Here is a 17945-nt window from a genome sequence, read left to right as displayed (position 1 = left end):
CTGATGCAGTCATAAAATAGGTAGCTCACTTCAATGATGAGTGGATTGTTCACATTCGATTTTCTACACACAGAGTTACCAAACATCTTTACCTTGCCCTCAACAAAAGGGTTTTTCTACCTCTGGTAAAGCAGGGATCACAAGGTGACCTGTGGTTGTTAGAGGGCTATGAAGAACGTTGACTCTTTTGGAGTACACTACAAACTGTTGCTACATCCAATTAGCAGTACAGCTTGTTCCTCCCAGAATAGATCTGAAGGTGTGTTATCAACTCTCTCCCCAGTAGCCTAGGAAACAACCGCTTCCCCTGTAAATGTAGAGGAAAGTTTGGGAGCACATCTGTCTTCCTGGGTTTTAGGGGATTCATCTCCTCATCAATGTCATGTCCTTCCATCACAGTGGTCAAATAGTCTCAGGCAACTACAGGCCTTAGAACCTAAACAAAAAATGTAGAAAACATGTTGATGTTTATCAAAACATCCAAAACAACAACTCACACACATACACTTACCCACACGCACACATACCTATTACCTATGACTGTGTGCACCTATTGTCAGATTAGAAATGTTCATGGTGTCTGAATATATCTTTGAATGAAGCATAAAAAAGACGGGCAAAGATTCAGGATATCCTGCGATCCCCAGGACTCACACAAACACAGATCACTGACCTAGATAGAGAACAATGTGCTGATAATCCAAACCTGGAGTAAATACACCCTCAGAAGGTAAAGATAGTGTTGTAAAATACAAATGCTAAAATTCAGATGATTCAGGGATTCAGATGGCTGAGCGATTAGTGAGTCGGGCTGTTAATTAGAAGGTTGCCGGTTCGATTCCCGGCTGTGCCTATTGACGTTGTGTCTTTAGGCAAGGCACTTCACCCTACTTGCGTCGGGGGAATGTCCCTGTACTTACTGTAAGTCGCTCTGGATAAGAGCGTCTGCTAAATGATTAAATTTAAATGCTAAAATCTTCCTGTGGGGTGAATGGGCAAACCCATCATCCCTGACAGGGAAGTGATCTAGTTCTAGACTGACAGGGAGGAGGAGGAGGAAGAGGAGGCAAAGGAAGAGGAAGAGGAGGAGGAGGCAAAGAGGAAGAGGAGAAAGATAAGTAGGATGTGAAGAGGGGAATGAGAAGGGAAGGAGGGAGTAGGAATGGAAAAAGAGACAAGCAGGAGAAGAAAATGAGGAAAGGTATAGGGGGTAATATCAACTCTAATAGACCATACCTGGCCTGCCAATCCATCTAAACCCTTGGGAAAGGCTGGATATTCATAAGATGATATTACGAGGTAAGTCAATATGCATAAGTACGTGTGTGTGCGTGTGTGTGTGTGTGCGTGTGTGCGTGTGTGCTTGTGTTCTGACCTTGACACCACAGAAGAACAACCACTACTGCTTCCACCTCTCATCCGCCTCCAATTACTCCCCCTCCTCCTCCTCCTCCTCCTCCCTTCATCCTCCCCCACTTCCTTCTTTCGCCAGGAGAGATGTAACTTCTTTAGTGTACAGTTGGGATTAGCTGAGTTACTGTGCACACCCTTCCTGTGCTCTTCACGCTGCCTCTGCCCACATGGATGGGGGTCAGAAGCGCTTGGCCTCCCCAGCTCCGCGGGCCTACCTCGGCGCAGCATCTCAACAAGTACAGCACTTGTACGAGCCGAAAACCAGAGGGAGAGCAACTCTCTCTTTTGACCTGAGTTATATATTTAGAAACAAATACATGTATGACAGTTTAATGAGGAGAAATCGCAATCCTGCCAAGTGAAGCAGAAGCAGCATTCTTTAAGGGAAACAAGTGCACTACAACGAAAATACTAGAGTCCAGGTCCTTATCCAATACACTGTATCATCTCTCAGGGTGCTTATCTGTAGTGTAATTGGGCGCAGTGATTTCCAAGATAATAGGACATTTTAAGAGCTATATCCTCTCATAGGTGAAGGGAGAGGGCTAGACAATGGCTGGACAACCTCCACTAATACATCACCAAAAACCACAGGCTAATCAAAACGTTTTAGCTCAGTCATGGTTTGTGTGACCTTCAGAGTCCCCAGACTTCATTCATCTCCTTTATCCAGAAAAGACAGAGAGGTGATTGGTTCTCCTGGCAGGAAGTGTTGTTTTTAATTAGTTCTACTTAGGCTAAACCTTTTATCAGCTCCCAGACACGGCTTTGTTGAGCTAGTCTGACTGGCCTAGTATGTTGCCATGGTGACCTGAGGACACATCTTGATTGCTTTCTAACCCCCAACCTTTCTGGGAAGCCTGTTTAATTCTCACCCTGGGTCATGGCCACAGAACCTGCTGACCTGCTTTCTTGTTCCGATTGAGAAAAGGGTTAGCAAAGAATCAGTTCCTAAAACTGGTGAGGTGATTATAATTTTAGACCATAAGGAACTTAATTTCCATAAGGATATTAAAATGTTTGCTTACAAAACCTGCTCCAGGAGCTGAATGCAACATATGGCTTTACCTATTAAAATAAGAAAGAAACATTTTGAAGTTGTACTGAAGGAGAAACAAGTAGACCTGTGGAATATGCTCAAAAGCTCACAAACACACACAAAATCTCTCCAAGGACCCCCCAGGTGCCATTGCCGGCAACTGGCACCTCTTTTCGCTACTGAGCCTCCCTGAGGTGTCTGGAACTGACCTTCTGTAATTGAGTGGGAGTAGTTAAGAAGATCAATTACTCAGGTCGAGCCTTCGTCGGCCTTCATTTGCATGGAAGGCAGAGAGCGTGGCAGCGGGTAGCTGTGACTGCACGCAACGTCATGCCTGTATGTCCTGGAAGAGAGCATGACCCCCACTGCCTGACCTGGAAGTGACCTCGCAGACGTCACGGCAACCACTGTCCACATAGGAATGAACACAGACTGAACCTTGCTACTCAGAACCAAGGGTAATATACCTAGGGATGACGTATGAAGATTATCCCTGCTATGGTTAGAAAATGTTTCACAGATGTTTCATATAGTTCAGGATATCGAAACCGTTATGGTATGATTCATTGAGTGCTGACATTAGAAAAATACTAATATGTTTGTCAATATTTTGTCAGACTTTGTCCAAACCTTTACGTTTAAAGTGTCTGGGAGTTAACACTGTACATGTGCTGGACATGTGCTTACATCAGATGATGTGCTTACGCCAAATGAGCTACTCCTTAATCTGGGGTGAGGGTTGATTGCGGTGTAACCTCTTACTTTTAATCTGTCTCTTTCACCTTCCACCTATCTCTCTGTCCCCATCTCCATCTCTCCTGTTCTCTCACTCTTCCTCTCTCTTATGCTCGCTATCTGTCTCACATCTCTCTCTCTCTCTCTCTCTCTCTCTCTCTCTCTCTCTCTCTCTCTCTCTCTCTCTCTCTCTCTCTCTCTCTCTCTCTCTCTCTCTCTCTCTCTCTCTCTCTGTCCTCCTCTCTAGGGGATTTGTCCTGAGGAAACCAGGCTCAGGACGTTAGAGGAGTCTGATTGGCTTAGACAGCGAGGTAATGACTTGTTAACAGTGGTTGAGGTGATTGGTTACATGCTCCAGAAGAGCTGAGCCAGACTGACTCACTGAACTTCCATTCCTGCTGACTCAGAAACTAACACAGTTCACATGGAATAGTGGTTAGCGCTTTTGTTTCTCTAATTATTTGCACTGATCTGGGCACTGATCGGAAGCCTTGCATCCATTGTTGTGTAACACAATAATAGAGTTTATGTCACTCTAAATGTCTTGGGTAATACCCAAAAAATAGCTCCTACAAAAGCCTGGAATGCAGGCGGATGGTTGGCATATGCAAGTCAGTTGTAGCTATTCCCTGCTATCACCTTCCTCTGGACTCATGGGAGGTCCTTAGGGAGGCCACAACAGGAGGTGTCACATGACCCAGCATCTCTCGCAGGAAGGGGTCAGTGCTCCTGTGCTGCCACTTGTCATCTCCACGCCAGTGACCCAAAACATCCAATAATCACCCTGCTGCTTCCCCCCCCTCCCCCCACCTCTCCTCACAAATAAGGGACTCTAACTCCCCCTAACTGCCCTGTCAAACGCTGACAGGTCCTGTGGCCACTAATGGTTATGACCTGCAGCACAGATCAGCACCCCCCCGCCCCTCCACCCCTGCCCCCTCCATCACCCTGTCCCTTCATCTGTCCCCCCGGCAGGAGCGAGAAGAGGAACGACCCTCAACACACCACCAGCAGCCGTCTGTCTGCCGGGAGGAAGCCATCGATTGTGTACACATCACTTTGGAGAGACTGACCTCTGGCTGGCCATGGATAGCCCCCCCTATCGATCCCTGTCTCTCTGAGGCCCGGCCCGAGCTGCGACGCACACCAGCACCTGGAGCTTCCGCTCCTAGGCCCACTGTGCCATCAATTCGGTCCGGACAAATTGAGCCATTCCTTAGGTACGATAATCTCCTGCTACCGAATCAATCGTAGTGATTATGCAAATGTGGACTGGTGTTCATCCTGGTGTGATGTACAGTGTGATGTGTAGTTACCTTCCAGAGAGAGCGATGGTATGGGAGATGTCTCAGTAGCCTGGTCTCCACAGGAGTCCCACTATCGGATGGGTGAACCAGACCTACAACTATGGCCTTTATTATCGACGATATGGAAAAGTGTTTTCCTCTGGTCCTCCATCACACTTATACAGCTGGTCTCTTCACAAGCTCACTAACTACAGCACTGTTTATGAAACACCGTACCAGACAATACACTCGTATTTCCTTGCCAAGGCACCATCGATTTGTACAAGTCATAATTTGAGATGTGTTGACCACTGATTGGGCAGCGTTTGTAGACAGGGGACAGGTATACACCAAGCTAGCTTTCCACCACTCTCCTCTCGACCCGGTCACAAAGAGGCAGCACAGACACTGCACGGGAGTGGCCTGACCAGAGTCTTACAGTCAGCTAGGAGATTAAGTTTGTCCAACAGGTCCTTTACTGTGATGTGGAGGTTTGGGAAAAAGCCAAAGTCATTAAAGTTTTGGAACCTAAATTAAATGATAATCAATATATGGGTGATTTGGCTACTCTGAAGCAGTAGTTGTGGAGGCAGTCTGGGTCAGGGGTCAAGGAGATGTGGAGGTGGTGGAGGATGGTGCTTTTCTCTCTTCTTACAGCCTATCATTGAGTTTCTGAGCCACTGGACCAATTGGATTGTTCAGGGAAAACAAATCAGTTCCTCTGTGAGGCTTTCAGTCTCAAGACTTTGCTCTAGTCTGCAGCACACCTCTCTGAACACACGCCTCTGGGGTGAGGTACACCTGCCTCACCACTCTCCTCTAATCTGAGGCAGAACTGCCTCAACACTCGCCTCTGGTCTGAGGCAGAACTGCCTCAACACTCGCCTCTGGTCTGAAGCAGAACTGCCTCAACACTCGCCTCTGGTCTGAGGCAGAACTGACTCAACACTCGCCTCTGGTCTGAGGCAGAACTGCCTCAACGCTCGCCTCTGGTCTGAGGCAGAACTGCCTCAACACTCGCCTCTGGTCTGAGGCAGAACCGCCTCTACAGTGAAGCAGAACAGAGCAACAACATATCTTCAGGATTATACAATGGACACAAAAACTAGACCAAACCAGACTCAACTGAAGACTATTATATGTTATGCAATGTCATGCTGCAGTTTTATATGATGTAGCCATGGCACTGTACAGGCTCTCTGCATGACACGATCTTACAGTGGCATGGGGATGAGAAACTAACTAAACACCATCCAAGTAATAACCATTCCCACACCTGTGTTGCAATTACGAATAATCTTTCTTCAAACAAACCATATTTAATATAGACACCCTAAGAAACGGATGGCATTTATTTAGATGTCAGCCCAGAAGACGAAGCTAAACGTGGGATTAAGAGGGTCAACAGTGGGTCGAGGCTGCATGGGAGGGCTTAGGACCTTCTGTGGACAGTATGGGAGGAAACAGCCCCATAGACTCATTAGACTACAGCACTAAAAACACACACACACACACACCGAACGATTACCATCTTGACAATAAGCTCCAATTATGTTTTATGCAAAGCATATTTACATCCTCAAGTTCATCTGTAATCTCATTGTCACCAGGCGTATTTCATCTATCATTTCTTTGATCCCAGGTGTATTTTAAGCATGCAGGGGCTCTAGTGTGACACACAGGAAACAGGTCTGGATTGCTCTTGAGCTCACCCTACTGTATCCATGCAACAGCACTCCAGAAAGTTCCGGCACTGGTGCGTATGTGTGTGTTTTGTCGTTGTTTGTGTGTGCTGAAGGTGTGAGGAGCAGTTAACCAGTGCCCCTGATGCAGCAGTTAACCAGTGCCCCTGATGCAGCAGTTAACCAGTGCCCCTGATGCAGCAGTTAACCAGTGCCCCTGATGCAGCAGTTAACCAGTGCCCCTGATGCAGCAGTTAACCAGTGCCCCTGATGCAGCAGTTAACCAGTGCCCCTGATGCAGCAGTTAACCAGTGCCCCTGATGCAGCAGTTAACCAGTGCCCCTGATGCAGCAGTGTGGGCAGACTGCTTATGAAAGGAACCTTAATGAATAACAAATCCACACCCACTCTCAGGCCACCTTACCCTCTGCCTTGAGCCAGGAATATTCATCTCTATATTTCATGAGAGAAAGAGATGGACTGACACAGAAGAGTGGTGAGAGAGAGACACAGAGAGACACAGAGAGACACAGAGAGACACAGAGAGAAACAGAGAGACACAGAGAGACGGAAAAGGAGAATATTATTTTAGTTTTCCCCTAATGCCAATGGCCTGTCTCTACAATTTAAACACGTTCAAATAATCCACTTACCATTCAGGGAACACAACCACATGATAAAGTCTTCATCTAGTCCTTGGTTCATACGAGGACGACAGAGACAGTGTCTGGATGATGTTGTTTCACATCCTGCAGGCTACAACAGGACAGAACCTTATGATCGAGGGACAGCCTTGACTGAAATCTGTGCATGGTGTGCTTCCAACCATCTTTATTCATCCACAAAAGCCAAAGTAATAACCTCTAACCATGTATGAGGGACTGACAAGGCATTATACGTGTTTGAATCTGAGGGGTGTGACTACTCAGTCTATTTCCAGCCAGATCTATATTTGGAAGGAATCTGTATGTTATTTTCTTTGTGCTATGCTGTAAGAGAAAGGACCCAAAGTGGGCTGGTATGAAATATTCATTTATTTGACGCACGTTCATTACTTCACTGTGGAACCAGTGGCACGAAAACACCAGCGCTGAATTGGCAACCCGGTGGTGTGTGGCACAGCGGAGCAGACTATTACCGTCACCGATGGAGAGTTCCGGGTCAATGAAGCGGCATGCTGCTCCTATGCTGGTGGGAAAAGGCCACATAAAGGATATGATGTAGGCTCAGGAATGAGACATGACCCCAAAATGTCCTACAAATGCTACCGTTTCAGAATCCAAACCCCATATTTTCTCGTACTCAACTGCTGCATTCTGGGAAGGGGTTGCCTATGGAAACGGCTGAGTTGAACAAACACCTTTCCTTGCAGAGGAAGTTGGTGATATCACAAACAGCTCTCACTTTACGAGCTACTTCCTGTATGAAAGAGCTGCCCTACGCACTGATGAGTCACACCGACAAGCAAAATATACCCTGGAATCATTGAAGCTTCATGTAATTACTTCACTTTTTGAAGCCATTTCATCCATCCTAGAGCGAGAATCCCACAGCTTCCAATCAGGTATATTGATGAGTTTATTTATGGGTGCTGGGTGAAGCCTCAAGTGATCTGTTTGATGTAATAAACCCTAAGGTTAGACCCATCCTATCCAGTGACATCCTGTTATTTCCGTTGCCGACATAATATCCGATTCCGGGTGCACTCTAACATATATAGCACATTAAGGGTTGAAACATATCAATGTATTCTGCACTCTTGAACATCATGGTGTTTTTTTTAATAACATCCGTAGCCAAGTCAGCAGTTTCTGGAGTGTTTGAGTGGGACTAGTGTGACTGGGTGTACTGAATGTCACTGCAAGGGACAGGTCTGTCACACAGCTCTTCATCCTAGAGCATGAGTAGACTGCAGAACCACGGCAAATGACATGATTAGTCTAAATGGAAATCATCTTCCTCTCCTCCTCGCCCTTCAATCTCCCTCCTGTCTCTTTCTCCCCTCCCTCCCCTTTGTCTGTCACTCTCTCTCTCCCCTTTGTCTGTCACTCTCTCTCTCCCCTTTGTCTGTCACTCTCTCTCTCCCCTTTGTCTGTCACTCTCTCTCTCCCCTTTGTCTGTCACTCTCTCTCCCCGACGTCGACAACAAAGATATCTGTGTGAGGCCAAAAACAGTGACAGTTAAAAAGAGAGAGTGAAAGAGAAAGAAAGGTGTTTATACAGGAACTGATTAAACCATGTCCTTCCACTGTGTCCTTTCACTGCCAGCAGATTGTGTGTGCACGTGTGTGTTTGTGAACACGATCCCTAGAGAAGCACTCTACGGCCCCCGTTGAGATACAACATCATTAACCTTTGCCTTGGACAAGGCCTGCCTGAGGAAGACAGCAGTATGGGATGTATGCATACCCTCTGCAAGGTCCAGCATGTAATACATACATGTATCTTCCTGTTGAACACGAGAACACGCCTTCTACAGCCGCCACAGCAGCCACACGACGTGTCTGGATCTGAAACCCATCTGAGAGGATCAAACCACCATGGTCTCTGTTCTACTGAAGAACAGAGATCGTACATGATCCCTGCTGAAGCATGATAATGGTCTCAGATGTGTTTGTGTGAGCAAGAGATAGAGAAACACATGGAGAGAGAGAGAGAGGGAAAGAGAGAGAGAGGAGAGAGAGAGAGAGAGAGAGAGAGAGAGAGAGAGAGAGAGAGAGGAGAGGAGAGGAGAGAGAGAGTGAGGACAACCACAACTGTGAAGGATCCCGGACATGGATTGGGAGAAAAATAAAGCAAAAGATTGCAAAAAAAGTGAAATAAAGAGAGAAAGATAGCTAGAGACATTTAGTCATTTAGCAGACGCTCTTATCCAGAGCGACTTACAGTAAGGTACAGTAAGTAAGTACAAAAGAAACGGAAGGGAGGGGTAGGAGGGGGGAGGGAGGGGGTAGTCCCAGAGTGTGTGTAGGCTCGTGAGAGGCCAAAGCAGACCAGGTTAACAGTGATCCCAGTGAGGTTGGGTCAGCCTGGGTGTCTTACAGCTCTAATCTCCCTGCCACACCACAGGCAGCACCTCCCCAAGCCACACCACAGGCAGCACCTCCCCAAGCCACACCACAGGCAGCACCTCCCCAAGCCACACCACAGGCAGCACCTCCCCAAGCCACACCACAGGCAGCACCTCCCCAAGCCACACCACAGGCAGCACCTCCCCAAGCCACACCACAGGCAGCACCTCCCCAAGCCACACCACAGGCAGCATCTCCCCAAGCCACACCACAGGCAGCACCTCCCCAAGCCACACCACAGGCAGCACCTCCCCAAGCCACACCACAGGCAGCACCTCCCCAAGCCGAAAGCTGGAGAAGGGAAGGAACACAAAAACAAACAAAGTACCGGAGCATTGTACGCCTTAATATTCATGAGGCGCCAGTGCTGCAAATAACCTTCCGCTGAGCCTCCGTGCCACACTGACAAGGCTGGCTCCGCAACACGGCTCACCGCCAACATCACGAAAGAAGAATCTCGTACAGGCTCCAAACTTCCTTCTACCTCCGAGTACGGGGACACAATCATGTATCTATGTCGTGAGGGGGAGGGGGTGGGGGGTCGGGGGAGCAGGTATGGGTCTGAAATGTTTTGTTCAGTTTTGGTATCACTCCCTCACTGACTCTTTTGGAGGAGATAAGAACAGGATTAGTGAGGACCGTCGAAGCGGACAGGATGGGGCCTCTCGACACGCGCGCACACTCACACACGCCCACATTTGCGCTCTTGTACACACTGTGCGTTTTGTACAACCACACACACACACACACATACACATACACACACAGACACACACACACACATACACATACACACACACACACACACACACACACATACACACACACATACACATACACACACACACACACACAGACACACACACATACACACACACACACACATACACATACACACACACACACATACACACACACACACACACACGCACACACAGCTGCACTCAGCAGGAGGCTTCCGATCGACACACCTTCCTCAGATGAAAAAGAGAATTCCCTCTCCACACTCTCTCTTCCTCTCACCCCCTTCTCTATCTGTTATGCTCAATGACTAAGCGTCACCTTGCTCTCTGAGTCAAATTCTGTAACCATGGAGATGTCTCAAGGCACAGACGAGCCTAATACAAGCAGAACAGAATAGAGCCGTGATTTACATTATATTACCATTGCTTTTCAATTATGAAAAGAGTACAGAGAGAAAGGGAGGGAGATTACAAAGACAGAGGGAGGGAGAGGGAAATAGAGAGACACAGGGAGGGAGAGACAGCACAGAGGGAGAGAGAGATAGAGTACAGATGCAGAGGGAGAGAGAGAAAGTACAGAGAGAGGAGCAGGGAGAGACAGGGCTTCCTTTGAGCTCGCGGGAAGGGGAGCGGGAGAGGACACAAAGTTCCACAGTTTATTGTCTGCCTCAGTAAAGTTGGGGTGTCTTTTATGACAGGACCCTAATATACTGTTGTGAGCTGGACCACATTCTGTAAAACACAAAGAGAGAGACAGAGAGGGTGGAGGAGAAATATAGAAAGAGGGTGAGAGAGAAAGAGAGAGCGAGAGTACAAAAAGAGATAGAGAGACAGAGACAGAAAGAAAGGGAGGATAGTTTCACAGGGGTGCAAGACTGTCCACAAGAGGCTGCTCCACAGTCCCTTTAAATCCTAATCTTAATTTGTGTGCTTGTGTAAGTGTGTGTGTGTGTGTGAGCGCATGTGTGCGCTGCATTCGTACGCGTTTCACTGCAATCTCGGATCCAGGTCGATGGGTCATGCTGCACGACAAAAGTCTCACAGAGACCCGACTCCTCCGACACGGCTCCTCCCATATCTGGTATGGCAGAGCACATCCCTCCAGCACATCCCTCCAGCACATCCCTCCAGCACATCCCTCCAGCACATCCCTCCAGCACATCCCTCCAGCCACACAGGGCCAGCTCAGGCCTATTCACCACTGTCAATCTCAATCCCTGCTCACGCACACTGCCACTCAAGCTATTTGCTTGCAGTGCACATAGATAGTTGGATTGTTAGCTGATAGATTGTTATTCAACTTCAGTCAAGGACAAAGAAACACTTACCAAGCCCGAGTGGGTCCTAGACACCTGACACGTAGCTGCACTGTGGCTGTTGAAACAGTCTCCTGAGCAAGCAAGGGGACTGAGAGAGATAGGAGATCTGTTTACAAGCAACACTCACTTAATGAGACCCTCCAATCAGGAATGAATCGCTCATGAATATATTTATGAGCGAGTGTGAGCATGAGCTGAAAAATAGTAAACAACAGTTACTGAGAGAGGACAACAAAAAGAAAGAAAAAGGAAAAGGTCTTAAATCTTAGCGCATCTCTGTTTGTTGTCTGTTAAAAATGGCTTGTTTAATATTCCACTGCAGTTCTGTTTAGAGACAACCCCAACTTCACGCTCAAGATGAAAACTCTTCAAACCTGAGACACACACCTCTGGCATACTGCAGACTGGATCAAACCTGAGACACACACTTCTGGCATACTGCAGACTGGATCAAACCTGAGACACACACTTCTGGCATACTGCAGACTGGATCAAACCTGAGACACACACTTCTGGCATACTGCAGACTGGATCAAACCTGAGACACACACCTCTGGCATACTGCAGACTGGATCAAACCTGAGACACACACTTCTGGCATACTGCAGACTGGATCAAACCTGAGACACACACCTGACAAACCAGGTAACCAGCCATATCTCCCAGGCTGACCCCCTGGGCTGCGCGGGCTGCACACCATGCCTACCCGAGGACGTTACCGGGTCTGGTCGAGTGTTCACCTTGCACGGGAACACCATATACATGCAATGGAGTCCAGTTCATTGCATTACAATTTGAAACAGCTAAAAGGGACGTTCAATAATGACTCAACATGACATGCTCCACAACGGCACACACGATAACAAACTGCCGACAGTAATGTGACTCTGATCATAAATTGAAAGAAACGGTTGCGTAAAGGACCATGCAATTGAGTAGAGTGCTGTTTTCCTGCCAGTGGAGGAGGTGTCTGGGCGAAGCGACCGGGGTGGTGTGGGTGAGGGGGGGTTAGTGCCCCGATAAGAGGAAAGCAGTAACGAGCGCACGCTCTCTGCCTTTGTCCCGACGCAAATTAGACCGATGATCTCCGGATGGGAGATCGCTAGGAGACGGTTGCCATGGCGTTGGTGTGGTGATGCATGGCGTGGCTGGGGGGCAGAACTGAGAGGGAACGAGGAGGAGGTATTGATAGGTTGGCTGTCCTTGAGAAAGCCCCTATTGGGTTGCCCTCACTCTTCACGGGAGATTTCCGTTAATTAATCCAAATTAGAAAGAATATAAACATTCACTCAGGGGGAGCAGGCACACACACACACACACACGCACACACACTGACACACTATGATTGGTTTACATTATGTGCTGTGCGTACGTATTTTGTGTGTGTGGTTGTCTTTTTAAGTCAAGTTTGAGTGTTTGAGTGTGCAACTGTAGGACGCCCCCTCCCTGAGACGTAGTTAGAGCAGGTGCTGTAGGCAGGTACTCTGCTGGTGTGTGTGTGTGTGAACAGCAACTTTCCGCTTCCACGGATTTAAATGACACAGTTTCCATTGGGTGATAGAGTGGAAAGCTGGATGCAGAACTAACAGATTATTTGACCATTCTTCCAGCGGGGGAGAGAATGAGAAACCGCTTATAACTTCTGTCTATCCTTACTAAAGATAGACTGCAAATCCTATTACAATTATCCTGAATTACCCTCAGACAGAGAGGACAGTATGAATGCCTTTACAGGTTCACCCGACCACAAGAGCAGGGGCCAAACACAGCAGGAGGCCCAGTTGGGGTGTGTTTAAATGTATAGACACTCAACATTCCTTCTAAAACACCGCACCAACAGCCCAACGGAACAGGACGCAGCAGGAAGCAAGACTTTGAGCTCTGTAAATGTTTACGACATGTGGGGTGAACGATACTCCAGACAGTCTTAAAAGGAGGCTAACAGAGATTCATCAACATTATTACACCCAGAAGTGTAACCACAGCTAGTTGTGCAGGACTGCTGCATTTTCTAAGATCTAATAATGGATTGTAATAAAGAACACTTGTAATCTATAGGTGAGATTTCAGAGAGAAAAGATTTAGGAGAGAGGTCGGAACAAGGGATGGAGGGAAACAGGCAGATGAATAAAAGTGTGTGTGGGGGGGTCCTGCGTGCATCCTAAGCCATCTTCTGGCCCGGGATGCTGTGGGACTTACGGTTTGTCCCTGTGAGAGGCGATTCCCACTTCCTCCCCTGACATCAGCGCAGGCCAAGGGTGAACATGAGCCAACAACGTCTAAACCAAACTATTATCCTATCCACTTTGAGTGTGCCAGGAGATGGGGGTTAGGGTTAGAGGGGGGGGGGGATTTAAAGGTCAAAGGTGAGAAGAATGTACCAGAACAGGTCAGGTAATCCAATTGTATCTGCCTTTGGCATACACTTATTTCTGCTCTGCTCCTAGAGCCTGATTCAGAGCGCCATGCGGGGGAGAGGTGGGGGGTCAGGAGGAGCACTCCCCCAGGCCCCCCAGGTTCCCCAGGTTTCCCAGGTTCCCCAGGTCCCCCAGGTTCTCCAGGTCCCCCAGGTTCCCCAGACACCATCTCACTCTCCTCCACATCGGCCACAAAGAACGGGGGCCGACTTTTCTGTCCCTTGAAAGCGTGAAAGCAAAGTTCAGTGTTGTTCTTTTGAGTTATGTAAGCCAGGCTCCAGGCAGTTCACTCCCTCTCTGTCCTGTCCGGCTAGTGATACGCAAGCCACTAACACCTCACCAAATGATTCCTCACTGAGCCAACAAATAGCTCTCTCTCTCTCTTTTTCTTTGTCTTCCTGCATCAGCTAACGTTTAATGTGGTTCACATGCTGCGGGCAAGTCTGTTAACATGTGCAAGTACACACACACACACAAACAGATGCAGTTCTGTTCACAAGGTTTCAGTACTTAGTTATTCTGTTAGGTTAAGAAGTCGAAGCATCATACAAACAAACAATCCAAATACAACAAAACACAAGAAACATTATCTTACGTAACCCGTATTTCCAAACAAATCCCAGACACATCTTGCCAATTCAGAAAAAACTTTGTGAAAGTGAGAGAACAAATATCTCGGACAAGGAGTGTGTGTGTGTGTGTGTGTGTGTGCGTGTGTATTTGACAGCCAGCACCATGTGGTAACTCTCCCAAGCTTTTAGCACTAGCGCCCATTAGCCGGCAGTTCTAAAGAACAGCATTAGCAAAGTCTTCCTTCAGATGACCTCAACACCCACTCCTCCTTCCTCCCCAGCTACAAGCACTCCAGTCGCAGCGACGGTACAGGACACAGCCACAGGACCCTCTTAGAAAAACCCCACAATCGACATCAGCCATCGATTTCTATTTCATTGGCCTCAACCAGGCTGCTTTGCAGTGAAAGACCCTTCTGAAAATCCCATTTTGAATGACTGAATGAATGTGGATTACGTGAAGGAGAAATGACTGGAAACAGTAGGCTCTGGGTTACCATGGAAGAGCTAAACCACTAGTACATTATGGGGGTTATTTGACTGAGGCCTTATCTTTCAATCTGCCCTCCACTTCTTTCTGTAATTCAAGCCTTCTATCCATCCCCCATGTATGTGTGTGTGTGTGTGTGTGTGTGTGTGGGATGGAGCTAAGTCTTAACTGTGAGTAACTTTGCGTGTCTGAGTGTTGAGTAAGCAGTCAGTGTCACGCTGTGAGACGGGGATAAACCCCTGGAGTGTTTGTGTGTCTGGCTGTGCGTTTGTGTGTGTGATTGTGTGTGTGTGTGATTGTGTGTCTCACGCTGCGTCTCAGTTATTCAGGCACCCGTGAGAGGTCACATACTCATGGTTGTCCCATGTCCCTGAGTGATGATGTCATGGCCTGTGCTGGTGTGTGTGTGTGTGCGGGCAGGGTGGGGGAGGGGGAAGACAACATGCCCCTGCACCCCAAGGGATCAGGGTAAATCAGGCTTGGGGACATAGGGTCATGTGTCAGTGTTACCAGGGGTTCTACAACAGTTGGACATGAACAACAGCGGCTTTACCCTTGGCACCAACATTAGATTCCATTACCCCTCACCCCTACAACTCCCCTAAACATGCCTCCTGATGTGACCAATAACCCCACCCCCTCTCCTCCTCTCCCCTCTCTCCCATCTCCCCCTCTCCTCCTCTCCCGTCTCTCCCATCTCCCCCTCTCCTCCTCTCCCCTCTCTCCCATCTCCCCCTCTCCTCCTCTCCCCTCTCTCCCATCTCCCCCTCTCCTCCTCTCCCCTCTCTCCCATCTCCCCCTCTCCTCCTCTCCCCTCTCTCCCATCTCCCCCTCTCCTCCTCTCCCCTCTCTCCCATCTCCCCCTCTCCCCCTCTCCCCCCTTACCCCTCCACCTCACCCCTCTCTCCCTCTCCCCCCTCCACCTCTCTCCCTCTCCCCCCTCCACCTCTCTCCCTCTCCCCCCTCCACCTCTCCCCCCTCCCCCCTCCACCTCTCCACCTCTTCCCCCCTCCCATCTCTCCCCTCCACCTTTCCCTCAGCTCCCTCCTCCTACATGCCTTCCTAATGACGGGGGGGGGGGTGCTTTGGGAGACGAGGCGCACACGGTCAGACACACACATGTGCGCAAACACACACACAGACGGACACACAAATATAACCACGCGTGGGCACACACAGTAAATCCCGGGAACGAAGACACACCTTAACTAGGAGCTGGTACTCCTAATTAAGTACATTTCTTCTTTTGTAATGATTCAGAGCTTCACTTGCCCTTAGGGCTCTTGCCATTGATTGTAGGAGACAAAATACCAATTAAAATGTAGTATATGACAATAATGAGGAAACGTTTCATGTTGGTGGATAATCAATTCCTCAATTATTTCATCTAAGAAAGCCAACGCTGCTCTCTCATTCTTTCTCCTTCTTTCTTCCCAAGGAAAGGAATGGCTGCTCTGTCCTCTCTCTCTCTCTCTCTCTCTCTCTCTCTCTCTCTCTCTCCCCTTTTCACTTTCTCTCTGTACTCCCTGATGTTATCCCCAGTGTACCATTACTGTATTCTTAATGGATGTACTACAATGTAATATGGATGCAACTACAGCAGGCAGCCCCTCTGCAGACTTTAGGGCCTAGAGGGACTGTGTGTTTGCCTCATAGCGTCACTGGAGCAGTGGACTGGAGGAGTGGACTGGAGGAGTGGACTGGAGGAGTGGACTGGAGGAGTGGACAGGAGGAGTGGACTGGAGGAGTGGACAGGAGGAGTGGACTGGAGGAGTGGACTGGAGCAGTGGACTGGAGGAGTGGACTGGAGGAGTGGACTGGAGGAGTGGACTGGAGGAGTGGACAGGAGGAGTGGACTGGAGCAGTGGACTGGAGGAGTGGACTGGAGGAGTGGACAGGAGGAGTGGACTGGAGGAGTGGACTGGAGGAGTGGACTGGAGGAATGGACAGGAGGAGTGGACTGGAGGAGTGGACAGGAGGAGTGGACTGGAGGAGTGGACTGGAACAGTGGATTGGAGGAGTGGACTGGAGGAGTGGACAGGAGGAGTGGACTGGAGGAGTGGACTGGAGCAGTGGACTGGAGGAGTGGACTGGAGGAGTGGACTGGAGGAGTGGACAGGAGGAGTGGACTGGAGGAGTGGACTGGAGCAGTGGACTGGAGGAGTGGACTGGAGGAGTGGACTGGAGGAGTGGACAGGAGGAGTGGACTGGAGGAGTGGACAGGAGGAGTGGACTGGAGGAGTGGACTGGAGGAGTGGACTGGAGCAGTGGACTGGAGGAGTGGACTGGAGGAGTGGACTGGAGGAGTGGACAGGAGGAGTGGACTGGAGGAGTGGACTGGAGGAGTGGACTGGAGGAGTGGACTGGACACTCTCCAGTCTTACAGACCCCTTGAAGCTGTTCCAATACTAGCAGACCTAACACACACTTGTTATCTGTCGACAGGAGCTTGAGTGGAAGTGTGTGTTTGTGTGCATGCTTAGTTGCATGCATGTGTTTGCGACACAATGAGAGATTGAACACCATCTCAGTGTCATCCCATGGGAAAGACACGCTTTTAGAAGAAGAGAGAGAGATAGCAACAGATAAAGAGAAAAAGAGAGAGAGAGAGATAGAGAGACATATGTATTCAAGGAGAGAGAGAAAGTCTGTGATCCTGTGGAGGAATCTCTCCCGGTGAGGACATTGTTATAAATAACTCACTCCCACCTCTACTGACACCACCCTTAATTAAACACACACACACACACGTAAGTGTCATCGACACCATCAAACCAAGAGATGACGTAAGTGGGTCTGTGGCTCTGGTGGTGTACAGTTTGTCTGATAACAACGCATGCTGCCTATCTGTGTTTTAGAATCCAATCATGCATCACGAAAATCACTCTCCACTCCCAGGAAGAACCTCATCAACGATCAACAGTCTCTGATTTCAACAACAAACAAAAAGGTTTTGGAGAAAGGGAGACTGGCCTGGTGTAGATCAGATTAATGAGACTTAGAGAGAGAGGATTTATGTGTGTGTGTGTGTGCACGTGTGTGTGTGACTGCACATTCTTGTGGCTGGCTGAGTCATTAGGTCCGCAGTGTCACTAGGAGACACCTACACACATTCCTCATCACCAGGAGCCTGTGAGCAAATCCATTACCCAGCTGTCTGCCCGTCACAAGGGCGTCA

General features: G+C 48.6%; 1 protein-coding gene across 1 annotated transcript in view; it reads right to left on the bottom strand.

Annotated features, from left to right (window-relative positions):
* Positions 1-17945, bottom strand: part of LOC124470165 (potassium voltage-gated channel subfamily B member 2-like) — a 38325-nt gene that overhangs the window by 3965 nt on the left and 16415 nt on the right. The window lies entirely within an intron of this gene.

Source organism: Hypomesus transpacificus, chromosome 8 (assembly GCF_021917145.1).
Source record: "Hypomesus transpacificus isolate Combined female chromosome 8, fHypTra1, whole genome shotgun sequence".
Lineage (NCBI taxonomy): Eukaryota > Metazoa > Chordata > Actinopteri > Osmeriformes > Osmeridae > Hypomesus > Hypomesus transpacificus.
The sequence above is the reverse complement of the archived record's forward strand: the minus strand, read 5'-3'. Positions and strand labels throughout refer to the sequence as shown.